This window comes from Procambarus clarkii, chromosome 3 (genome assembly GCF_040958095.1).
Source record: "Procambarus clarkii isolate CNS0578487 chromosome 3, FALCON_Pclarkii_2.0, whole genome shotgun sequence".
NCBI classification, from domain to species: domain Eukaryota; kingdom Metazoa; phylum Arthropoda; class Malacostraca; order Decapoda; family Cambaridae; genus Procambarus; species Procambarus clarkii.
In genome coordinates, this window is record NC_091152.1 from 21,340,721 (window position 1) to 21,354,161 (window position 13,441).

Below are 13,441 nucleotides of genomic sequence, written 5' to 3' on the forward strand. Positions count from 1 at the left end.
GGTACAGTATCTACTACCTTACCAAGATGCTTCCTATTTTAACCAATATTACGCATTAATCTTTTCCAGATAAAAGGAGTAAAAATCAACTTAGAAGTATCTTTATGTGGGACATGTGTGAATAAGGAGTCCACATCCACACAAGCCAGTACAGATTGATTACATTTAATAGCAACAATATTTATATTTGTGTAAACATTTGTTAACATGAAGGTATTTCTTACCATTCTGGTCTGCCTCTCGGGCACTGTACATCCTCGGCTATTAAGGACTACTAGTTGACTTTTCTCTACCACTCTGATACAGTCATTAAGGAAGCAGGTGAGTTCCAATGGTCAAATAATCATCTTTGCTGTATGTAACAAGAGCCAAGACGCTGGTAACATATAGTAAGTGTCCAGGTCTTTAACATCTAACTTTCCTTGAACATAAGTATATATTCCTTCCATAATACTGGACTGCTTCTGTTGTCTGCGTAGTTCATCACAAATGGTGCCCGATGGTTCTTGTGGGAAACGCTGTGTGTATTAGTGGCTTTAGCCATAGTATGTACTGGCACTATCCAGAAATCCAACATTCTGATTGTAACGCAATTTGAATGTATTTACTTCTACTTGAATAAACATTTATTTATTTATTTATTGTTATGTTGGGTAACTGCTGGTGGATACCGCAGCTGGACATCTCCGGTTGTTATTGGATAAATTTAATGATCAGCAACTTATTGTTACTTTTGATAGATGGTGCTACAGCCTCTCTCCGGCTCGACGCCTTCTTTTCATAATTCATCATTCTTGACATGCGTGATGGATAGGAATTCTTCACCAGCCGTGATGCTTGTGTGTCCCTCGTTCCAACCTTCATGTGCTGGCGTGGATGCCTTACAAGTTTAATATAAACTTTCAGTATTTTGATGATTGGTAAAAGGATATTAAGCTGGAGGGTTGTTAAGGCCATAACAACGCTAATACACCGACCACCAAGTATGCTCTAGTCCTCCAACCCGTCCACTTAAAAATACCGTCGTTTTCCGCTTGTATGCGCACTATGGCCAAAAATGGACGTAATTTATAATGAAATCGGCTCACGAAAGTGATGTACTGTCCCGTTTTCTGTTTGAGTCCTACGGCTTACTCGGTAAGGTTATGAGAGGAAACTTTCAATTATCGGTTTAAAGACATTTTGAAACTTAAGGAGACTTTCCTGCACTCCTAACCTACCAGAGGATCCTTTACTTACCGTTTTGGAAAAAAATATCCCAAATTTATTTTCGAATTTTTGTATTTTCAAATTTCCTCCATTTTCGACCATACGGGTAAACAGCCAAGTTGAGACGTAATTTGCCAGAGGAGCGGGTGAGTCCTGAGCACTGTCAAGGACTAAAGTATTGCTCAGTGTACACACACCGAGAATGGAGAAGACCTCTCGGAATATACTAACCTCAGCTGCCACTAACAAACAAATCAGTTGAAGTATAAATTTGAACTTATCAATTTAAAGCAGCAAAGAATAGAAATCCAATTGATGACGGCGTTTAATTCCCAACCGTCCAAATGGTTAGTCACCATTCCTTTCCCCCGTCCCATCCCAACTCCTTATCATAATCCCTTCCCAGTGTTATACAGTCGACATGGCTTGGCGCTTTCCACTGATAGTTCCCTTCCCTTCAGGCACGATATGAATAATTATGAAAAAGGTGCATATATAACAAGGAGCATATATAACAAGGAGCATATATAACAAGGAGCATATATAACAAGGTGCATATATAACAAGGCGCATATATAACAAGGCGCATATATAACAAGGCGCATATATAACAAGGAGCATATATAACAAGGCGCATATATAACAAGGAGCATATATAACAAGGTGCATATATAACAAGGCGCATATATAACAAGGTGCATATATAACAAGGAGCATATATAACAAGGCTCATATATAACAAGGAGCATATATAACAAGGAGCATATATAACAAGGCTCATATATAACAAGGAGCATATATAACAAGGCTCATATATAACAAGGAGCATATATAACAAGGAGCATATATAACAATTAACTGCCTAACAAAGCCAGATAACACTTGTGTGGACAAGACAGTACACAATCATGGGGGGGGGCTAACATCAGTACAATGACAACATCACAATATTGCTATTTAACCAACACTCAAAAATAATTCAGAAATAATATTTTGCAATCACAAACTCACGACATAAATAGTATTGTTTCGTAGCAACTTTGAGAGTTGCACAGTGTGTTGCAAGGCTCCTGTCTCATAATACTCTCCTTCACATATAATGTGTTTTCCAATAGACATTACAAAAAGAACTTGACATCAGAGAGAAAATCAGTTCTGAGTTGTTAAAACCTTTTACATCACATATAAAACTTGAAAAGTAGTAACGATAAAACAACAGGCAAATGGTGTTTATCTCTATATTTTATATTTCTATATTTGCACATCGAATAGTCAGCTATAAAATGAATGTTTGTATTCAGTGAAATGGAAAACTCTCAGCAGATTCCTACTGATTTCCAGTAAATATTGTTTTTAATATGCAATATTTTTATGTGAATTCTATGTACGCAAAAATATGAATTAGGACAATGGAATTCACAAAATATGAAGACTTTTTTTAAAAGCCGTTTACTGAACAAAACTGATTCAAAACTAATTTTATCATATATTTATTAATTTAAAAGTCAAGAAAAAAAAAAAAAAAAAAAAAAAATATATATATATATATATATATATATATATATATAATATATATATATATATATATATATATATATATATATATATATATATATATATATATATATATATTTTGTGACGATAATCTCTTTCAAGAGAGATTGAGCCTGCTCTTCCCTCCAAACTACGTCTCAGAAACAACTAATATAGAAGATATATCCAACAAGTACAACAACAAGTTTTGCCCCAGAGCAAAACGTATCCAACACCGGGACACCTGCTCCACCTCCGCCACTCAAACCGGCAAACTGCTTGTCGCTGATTGGCTGGCGCCCGTCGCACCTGCTCCTCCACCCGCCACACGAGCTGATGTCTGAGCCACCACGACCTGAGGAGGGCAGAATATATCGTGCTTTCCACAAGTTAACACGTCTCATTGGTAGACTAAGCCTTGGCTTACGTGTACTAAGGGAGGTGGCAGCTTGAAGCCAATATTCCTGCACTAATATATTTACTATTACTCACTTGTATTAACGTAAGTTTTCATTTGCCAGTGATTATTCTTATTATTTTGTTTGATTGATTTATGTTACAATTTTTATGTCCAATTTTATTCATGTTTTGCTTTTCTAACGTAATTAAAATTTCATTGTTAAATTTACTTGTGTTTTGTGTGTCTTCCAATTACCTTACCACAGACGAAAGTTCCAGCTTTTTTCCTTTTTTTTCTTTTGTGTGACGAGGCCATACCCCTAGCTTTTGAAACAGCCGAACACCAACGCGTTACCGTCACAATATATATATATATATGTATATATATATATATGTTCTTGTGACACTGTTTATTGCTCAGAAACGATGTCATCCTGTTCTCTGAAATGTTATTAACAACTTATTCAACACGACAATGACAACATTTCGGAAAGTTATCGGCGACCCGTTTTCTGGTTCTTATATAAATTACGCAACAGGTCCTGTGGCCTCTGGAGGAGCAGTATGGAGTATTTAACACACTGTTATCCACAGGAGACCTTTGGCCTGGAGATAACCTGTGTCATATGGTGGTGTGTAAAGTTGTATGGTGCTCTACCCTCTAGCTTCCCTGCCATACCATTATTATTATGGTAGCTCTACCGTGGGTGGTAATGAACGTCCTTGTTGTTGTACTGGGACGATGACTTTTGTCTGTACACGAGGAGACAGTCACAGTGGAACTGGACATTCACAGTTCTTTGAAGAGGAATTACAGTGATGGAACGAGTACTTTGCATGCTACATTAAATACATAAGGGTATGTATCAACTACTAAATATACATCTATGTTTAGCAATCTGCTCCCTGAGATTGAGTCTAAGCAATTGACCTTATACCATTTATACCATAATTATTATTTTTATCTTTCTAGGTTCCTTCTAGGTTTTATATGGTTGATGGTTACTCTAAATTACGTATGTCCCAAGTTCCTCTAATTTTATTTTACGTTTCAAGGTTGTTCTGCTCTATATTGTCAGTGCCGCCAAGGTCTCCTATTATTCATAGTTACTAATGCACGTTTAACACCTCATCAAGGTTTGTATAAATAATTATTTCCCTAGAAAAATATTATGACCAAACCCCACAGCAGAAGATGAAGAAACGACGACGTTTCGGTCGGTGTTGGACCATTATCATGTCGTGTGTGTCCACGACGACCGACACGTTGTTGTCTCTTCATCTTCTGATGTGTAGTTTGGTCATCATATCTTCAGCCCCGTTATTGTGACCCATCGTCTTGCTGGAAACCTGTCACTAACAAGGCAGTTCCGAGGTATTTTCTCAGAGATGTTGTCAAGCATATCAAATGTCATCCCGCAAGCACCTGTGTGTTTTTCTCTTAATTAAACTCATTTAGCATTAGAATTTTCTCATTTTGATTGTCAGAGATGAAGTCAGCTGATGAATAGATGATCCCTCTGTCGGACAGAGGTCTCTGAGAACACAGAGAGAGAGATCATGCTATGAATAATTGATCATAAAGGTTAAGCAACACAATCTTTATATTCAACTTTGCTTTAACAATTTTGTTTCGAATAACATTTGAACCCAAATGACAAAAATCCAAAATGCCACAATGTTTTCATGTTATTTTAAGATTGGTTTAATTCGAAACAGATTTGTTAAATTTGGTTGGGAGAAGATTTACAGGGATGACCTGGCACCAGGCTGCTGGCTGGTGTTATGGCCCTGGACCAGGCTGCTGGCTGGTGTTATGGCCCTGGACCAGGCTGCTGGCTGGTGTTATGGCCCTGGACCAGGCTGCTGGCTGGTGTTATGGCCCTGGACCAGGCTGCTGGCTGGTGTTATGGCCCTGGACCAGGCTGCTGGCTGGTGTTATGGCCCTGGACCAGGCTGGTGGCTGGTGTTATGGCCCTGGACCAGGCTGCTGGCTGGTGTTATGGCCCTGGACCAGGCTGCTGGTGGGTGTTATTGCCCTGGACCAGGCTGCTGGCTGGTGTTATGGCCCTGGACCAGGCTGCTGGCGGGTGTTATGGCCCTGGACCAGGCTGCTGGCTGGTGTTATGGCCCTGGACCAGGCTGCTGGCTGGTGTTATGGCCCTGGACCAGGCTGCTGGCGGGTGTTATGGCCCTGGACCAGGCTGCTGGCTGGTGTTATGGCCCTGGACCAGGCTGCTGGCGGGTGTTATGGCCCTGGACCAGGCTGCTGGCTGGTGTTATGGCCCTGGACCAGGCTGCTGGCTGGTGTTATGGCCCTGGACCAGGCTGCTGGCTGGTGTTATGGCCCTGGACCAGGCTGCTGGCTGGTGTTATGGCCCTGGACCAGGCTGCTGGCTGGTGTTATGGCCCTGGACCAGGCTGCTGGCTGGTGTTATGGCCCTGGACCAGGCTGCTGGCTGGTGTTATGGCCCTGGACCAGGCTGCTGGCTGGTGTTATGGCCCTGGACCAGGCTGCTGGCTGGTGTTATGGCCCTGGACCAGGCTGCTGGCGGGTGTTATGGCCCTGGACCAGGCTGCTGGCTGGTGTTATGGCCCTGGACCAGGCTGCTGGCGGGTGTTATGGCCCTGGACCAGGCTGCTGGCTGGTGATATGGCCCTGGACCAGGCTGCTGGCTGGTGTTATGGCCCTGGACCAGGCTGCTGGCGGGTGTTATGGCCCTGGACCAGGCTGCTGGCTGGTGTTATGGCCCTGGACCAGGCTGCTGGCGGGTGTTATGGCCCTGGACCAGGCTGCTGGCTGGTGTTATGGCCCTGGACCAGGCTGCTGGCTGGTGTTATGGCCCTGGACCAGGCTGCTGGCTGGTGTTATGGCCCTGGACCAGGCTGCTGGCTGGTGTTATGGCCCTGGACCAGGCTGCTGGCTGGTGTTATGGCCCTGGACCAGGCTGCTGGCGTGTGTTATGGCCCTGGACCAGGCTGCTGGCTGGTGTTATGGCCCTGGACCAGGCTGCTGGCGGGTGTTATGGCCCTGGACCAGGCTGCTGGCTGGTGTTATGGCCCTGGACCAGGCTGCTGGCTGGTGTTATGGCCCTGGACCAGGCTGCTGGCTGGTGTTATGGCCCTGGACCAGGCTGCTGGCTGGTGTTATGGCCCTGGACCAGGCTGCTGGCTGGTGTTATGGCCCTGGACCAGGCTGCTGGCTGGTGTTATGGCCCTGGACCAGGCTGCTGGCTGGTGTTATGGCCCTGGACCAGGCTGCTGGCTAGTGTTATGGCCCTGGACCAGGCTGCTGGCTGGTGTTATGGCCCTGGACCAGGCTGCTGGCTGGTGTTATGGCCCTGGACCAGGCTGCTGGCTGGTGTTATGGCCCTGGACCAGGCTGCTGGCTGGTGTTATGGCCCTGGACCAGGCTGCTGGCTGGTGTTATGGCCCTGGACCAGGCTGCTGGCTGGTGTTATGGCCCTGGACCAGGCTGCTGGCTGGTGTTATGGCCCTGGACCAGGCTGCTGGCTGGTGTTATGGCCCTGGACCAGGCTGCTGGCTGGTGTTATGGCCCTGGACCAGGCTGCTGGCTGGTGTTATGGCCCTGGACCAGGCTGCTGGCGGGTGTTATGGCCCTGGACCAGGCTGCTGGCTGGTGTTATGGCCCTGGACCAGGCTTAACTATGGACTAGTTTATATGGAGAGGTTTACACGTGTAATGTTTGGCAGGGTCCTCGAATTTTAGGTCCTTCGTTTTCTTTGGTGGTCACTACGTTTTCTTTAGTGGTCACTTCGTTTTCTTTGGTGGTCTCTTCGTTTTCTTTGGTGGTCACTTCGTTTTCTTTGTCGCGTGTCCAACAACTTGAAACAATGACATTTTAATTTAGTCTGTAGACGGTTTCAGTGGCAGCTAATTTGCAAACTTTAAATTTGATATTCCAAATTAACTTTCTCAATCTCTCAAGGAATTCATGTTTTTTTATTATTTCTTCCTAATAAAAACGGCTTTAATCTTTTTATGAAGTTATTAACAGATTTGGTGGTCCTAAAATTCCGTATTTCTGGCAGGTTTCTGTTTTTATTGTCGATCTCTACATTGTAAAGTTTACTTCTCCGAGTAATAGCTGCACTCTATACTCTGTCACCGTGCTCTACTCTATCCACAGAGCCGGCCAGGGTACTGCTCTACTCTCTCCTCAGAGCCGGCCAGGGTACTGCTCTACTCTCTCCTCAGAGCCGGCCAGGGTACTGCTCTACTCTATCCTCAGAGCCGGCCAGGGTACTGCTCTACTCTATCCACAGAGCCGGCCAGGGTACTGCTCTACTCTATCCTCAGAGCCGGCCAGGGTACTGCTCTACTCTATTCTCAGAGCCGGCTAGGGTACTGCTCTACTCTTTCCACAGAGCCGGCCAGGGTACTGCTCTACTCTATCCTCAGAGCCGGCCAGGGTACTGCTTTACTCTATTCTCAGAGCCGGCCAGGGTACTGCTCTACTCTATCCACGTAGCCGGCTAGGGTACTGCTCTACTCTATCCACGTAGCCGGCCAGGGTACTGCTCTACTCTATCCACGTAGCCGGCCAGGGTACTGCTCTACTCTATCCACAGAGCCTGCCAGGGTACTGCTCTGGGGCGACCAGGTCATTTGGTCTCATTAATGCTCCTAGGGGGGGTTGACAATATCTCTAATAATAATGCACTCATCAGTAAACAATACACATGGCTGTATCCTCACACACACACACGTATAATACAGTCAGATACATCAGTATAGATACAAAACAGTATTCATCTGACAATGTGGGATATTAAATACTGATCACTACTCACCACCTTTGCATCATCATTGCAGAGAACACCAATTGGCTCAGCCTGAAAAACATTATTGGGCTTCGCAACAACAAGTGCAGAGTGTTGTGAATATTAATGTGGGTCTTGGGCGGCAGGTGTTGGACCTTTCAGTCAACTGTGATGGTCCTGTTAAACAACCAATTGGCACCTAGCAATAATATATAACGACATACGAGGTAGTTAAACTTAACTCTTAGCTACGATTTCTGGAAACAAAAAACTGATAGAAGGGGCCATAGGGATGAAAGAAGGGGCCATAGGGATGAAAGAAGGGGCCATAGGGATGAAAGAAGGGCCATTGGGATGAAATAGGGGCTATAGAGCCATAGAGATGAAAGAAGGGTCATAAAGCCATAGATCATCTCACGCAAAGAGTATATAATCCTATGTTAAACACGATAATATTGTATTTGAAAATGTAAGGAGTACCTGGCGAAACACTTCTAGGCGTCAAACTATAATAAAATGTAAAAAATAACTTTGGAGAGTTAATTTTTCAATTTTCCTCGACAGAGAAATTCCCTCTTCTTATGTTAAGAAAACATAATATCGAGAAGATTCGTGTAACAATCATTAATCTTAACCTTTCGGTTACATTCAACAACATATGTTTACAAGAAAGATTGCTACCAAAATATATCTATATATAATGTCGTACTTAGTAGCCAGAATGAACTTCTCGGCCTACTTTGCAAGGCCCGATTTGCCTAATAGGCCGAGTAATTTTAATTATTTTCAATAAATTGTTTTCTATTAGTATATTTGAATTATTATTAATATATTATATTAAGAACATAAATTATTTACTTAGTTTTGATTAGGTTAGGTTATGATAAGTTAGGTAAGGTTACGTAGGGTTGGTTAAGTTCGGTCATATATCTTTGTTAGTTTTAACTTAAATTAAAAAAAATAACTCATACATAATGAAATGGATAGCTTTATCATTACATAAGAAAAAACATTGAAAAAATATATAAATTCAAGAAAACTTGGCTTATTAGGCAAATCGGGTCTTGCATAGTAGGCCAAGTACTGCATTCTGGCTACTAGGTACAACATTATATATATATATATATATATATATATATATATATATATATATATATATATATATATATATATATATATATATATATATATATATATATGCAAGGCCCGATTTGCCTAATAAGCCAAGTTTTCATGAATTAATTGTTTTTCGACTACCTAACCTAACCTAACCTAACTTTTTTCGGCTACCTAACCCAACCTAACCTATAAAGATAGGTTAGGTTAGGTTAGGTAGGGTTGGTTAGGTTCGATCATATATCTACGTTAATTTTAACTCCAATAAAATAAAATTGATCTCATACATAATGAAATGGGTAGCTTTATCATTTCATAAGAAAAAAATAGAGAAAATATATTAATTCAGGAAAACTTGGCTTATTAGGCAAATCGGGCCTTGCATAGTAGGCTGAGAAGTGCGTTCTGGCTACTAGGTACGACATATATATATATATATATATATATATATATATATATATATATATATATATATATATATATATATATATATATATATATATATATATATACACACGACACACTTGCCATCACAAATATATTGGAGTTTAACATTGCCATCACGAAGGCAGCTCTCGTCTCAGTCTGCATATTCTGAAAAAAGGAGAATCAGAAAATCTTTTCACAAAGTTCCATGAATTCTTTTCCAAAGGAACACAAACGCACATTGTAGGAGGAAGACAGAGGCAGAGCTGGTGACTTCCTACGACCGCCTTAACTCTGCTCCATGTTTACAAATGTCCCCAACTAACGGAAGGCTTCCATGAACACACCTGCAGGCCTTACTCAGGTGCAGTCTGGCTCAACATGTACCTAATATATAATGGTACTGACCGGCTCACCTTATACCTAATACATGATAATAGTCATGAATAAAGTATACAGACTTGATAATGGTACAGGACGGACCGAAACGTCCTTTCTTCAATTTCTAGTGTGTGGTTTGGTCAAATTATATATATGAGAATGCGGCTTTTGCCAATTTATGTTCAACACTGTTGAAACTTAGAGAAAAAAAGTCTTGTTATAAGTCCTTATAACTGCTAACATTTTATATTTATATGGTTATTATTACCTAATAAAAAACGATGAACCTCGTTATTATACTCAAGTAACTAATAGAATGATTATGGACCAAGTGCCGTCATCACTCACAAACTCAGTTTGAAAAATTATTAAGTTTGAGACAATTTACAATGCAGACTTCACAGTTTACAATAAAATATTTTTGTTTTACCTTTGAATCCTTTCAGAGAAAATATAAGATTATGAATAGATTCTTGAATCCAAATTTCAGGACTTGAAATGATAAAATCAGAATTTAATTATGAAATTCTGTGTATAAAAGGAAATATTTGGATATTTCTGAGTTTATCTGGAGTTTTGATTTAAAGTATATTGTAGGAGGAAGTCCACCTAGGTTAGGTTCATAATGTTAAAGAGCCGATGCTCATTTGTCAATAATGCAAATAATATCCATATTCGTTGCACTTATACCAATGTGACGTCATTGTCTGTTTTGTAAATAAAGCCACGTGGACGGGACTGGCGCCTAACTCCCGGTCCCGCCTTACCATACCCAGATGTAACATCTGATTTCATATTTCAAATTCATTAAAAATAATGAAATATTTTTCAAATATATCTTTTTAAATTGCGCATAAAAGATAAGATCATTTGTGCTCCTGAAGGGAAGAGTACTATGTAGCCAGTTCCTGCTGGTGATGAATACTCATTATCCCAGTGATGAGAACTGGCGAGAGTACCTTTCTCAAGGGTCTTCCAATCACAGGCCACAGAGGACGTGGACCCCAAGCTGCCGCTGTGGATCATAACACCATAATTAAACAATCACTACTGCAACTGTAATTTCAAAGAAAGCACTTTAATTGGAACACTATTTTCCGTAAAATTCAGCTAATGGTCATAATTTTTCCTGTGAATTGTTAAATAAGTTCACCTTCTGATAATGTCCAACTTTTGTAGTTAATTTTAGACCTTGTGCAGAGCGTTGCACAGACATTAGACGCGATTCATTTGCAACTCTCAATTGATAAACCCCAAAAAAGTTGCTTCAAAAGATTTAATCTTTTTCCCTAATCAACATTATTGTAGTTGTTTTTTTGTTATGTTGTATGAATACAAAAATACCAATACCTACATCATGCCTGCATACCTGATGCTAATTTTATTAATGAGACTCACTGCTTATATATATATATATATATATATATATATATATATATATATATATATATATATATATATATATATATATATATATATATATATATAAATATATATATATATATGTCGTACCTAGTAGCCAGAACGCACTTCTCAGCCTACTATGCAAGGCCCGATTTGCCTAATAAGCCAAGTTTTCATGAATTAATTGTTTTTCGACTACCTAACCTAACCTAACTTTTTCGGCTACCTAACCTAACCTAACCTATAAAGATAGGTTAGGTTAGGTAGGGTTGGTTAGGCTCGGTCATATATCTACGTAAATTTTAACTCCAATAATTTTTTTTATCTCATACATAATGAAATGGGTAGCTTTATCATTTCATAAGAAAAAAAATTAGAGAAAATATATTAATTCAGTAAAACTTGGCTTATTAGGCAAATCGGGACTTGCATAGCTGGCCGAGTACGACGTTCTGGCTACTAGGTACAACATATATATATATATATATATATATATATATATATATATATATATATATATATATATATATATCTATATATATATATATATATATATATATATATATATATATATATATATATATATATATAATCTTTGGACAACACCCACCAGTGGGACTCGAACCCAGAAAGCACAACTACCTTCCAGTAGCTGGCATAACTAGTATGCTTTAACCCACTACGCCATCAGACCTTACAAAAGAAGTAGATAGTTCGAGATATATATATCTCAAACATCTCTACCTCCCGAAGGCACCAGATGAGTGAGGGGTCAGTCTGCAATTTTCGTCAAGCCACTGTCAATGTGAGAGAACTCGTGTCCAGCTTATAAGCCTATACTTGCATAAACCACAAGTGAAGATAAACAATCTTTGGACAACACCCACCAGTGGGACTCGAACCCAGAAAGCACAACTACCTTCCAGTAGCTGGCATAACTAGTATGCTTTAACCCACTACGCCATCAGACCTTACAAAAGAAGTAGATAGTTCGAGATATATATATCTCAAACATCTCTACCTCCCGAAGGCACCAGATGAGTGAGGGGTCAGTCTGCAATTTTCGTCAAGCCACTGTCAATGTGAGAGAACTCGTGTCCAGCTTATAAGCCTATACTTGCATAAACCACAAGTGAAGATAAACAATCTTTGGACAACACCCACCAGTGGGACTCGAACCCAGAAAGCACAACTACCTTCCAGTAGCTGGCATAACTAGTATGCTTTAACCCACTACGCCATCAGACCTTACAAAAGAAGTAGATAGTTCGAGATATATATATCTCAAACATCTCTACCTCCCGAAGGCACCAGATGAGTGAGGGGTCAGTCTGCAATTTTCGTCAAGCCACTGTCAATGTGAGAGAACTCGTGTCCAGCTTATAAGCCTATACTTGCATAAACCACAAGTGAAGATAAACAATCTTTGGACAACACCCACCAGTGGGACTCGAACCCAGAAAGCACAACTACCTTCCAGTAGCTGGCATAACTAGTATGCTTTAACCCACTACGCCATCAGACCTTACAAAAGAAGTAGATAGTTCGAGATATATATATCTCAAACATCTCTACCTCCCGAAGGCACCAGATGAGTGAGGGGTCAGTCTGCAATTTTCGTCAAGCCACTGTCAATGTGAGAGAACTCGTGTCCAGCTTATAAGCCTATACTTGCATAAACCACAAGTGAAGATAAACAATCTTTGGACAACACCCACCAGTGGGACTCGAACCCAGAAAGCACAACTACCTTCCAGTAGCTGGCATAACTAGTATGCTTTAACCCACTACGCCATCAGACCTTACAAAAGAAGTAGATAGTTCGAGATATATATATCTCAAACATCTCTACCTCCCGAAGGCACCAGATGAGTGAGGGGTCAGTCTGCAATTTTCGTCAAGCCACTGTCAATGTGAGAGAACTCGTGTCCAGCTTATAAGCCTATACTTGCATAAACCACAAGTGAAGATAAACAATCTTTGGACAACACCCACCAGTGGGACTCGAACCCAGAAAGCACAACTACCTTCCAGTAGCTGGCATAACTAGTATGCTTTAACCCACTACGCCATCAGACCTTACAAAAGAAGTAGATAGTTCGAGATATATATATCTCAAACATCTCTACCTCCCGAAGGCACCAGATGAGTGAGGGGTCAGTCTGCAATTTTCGTCAAGCCACTGTCA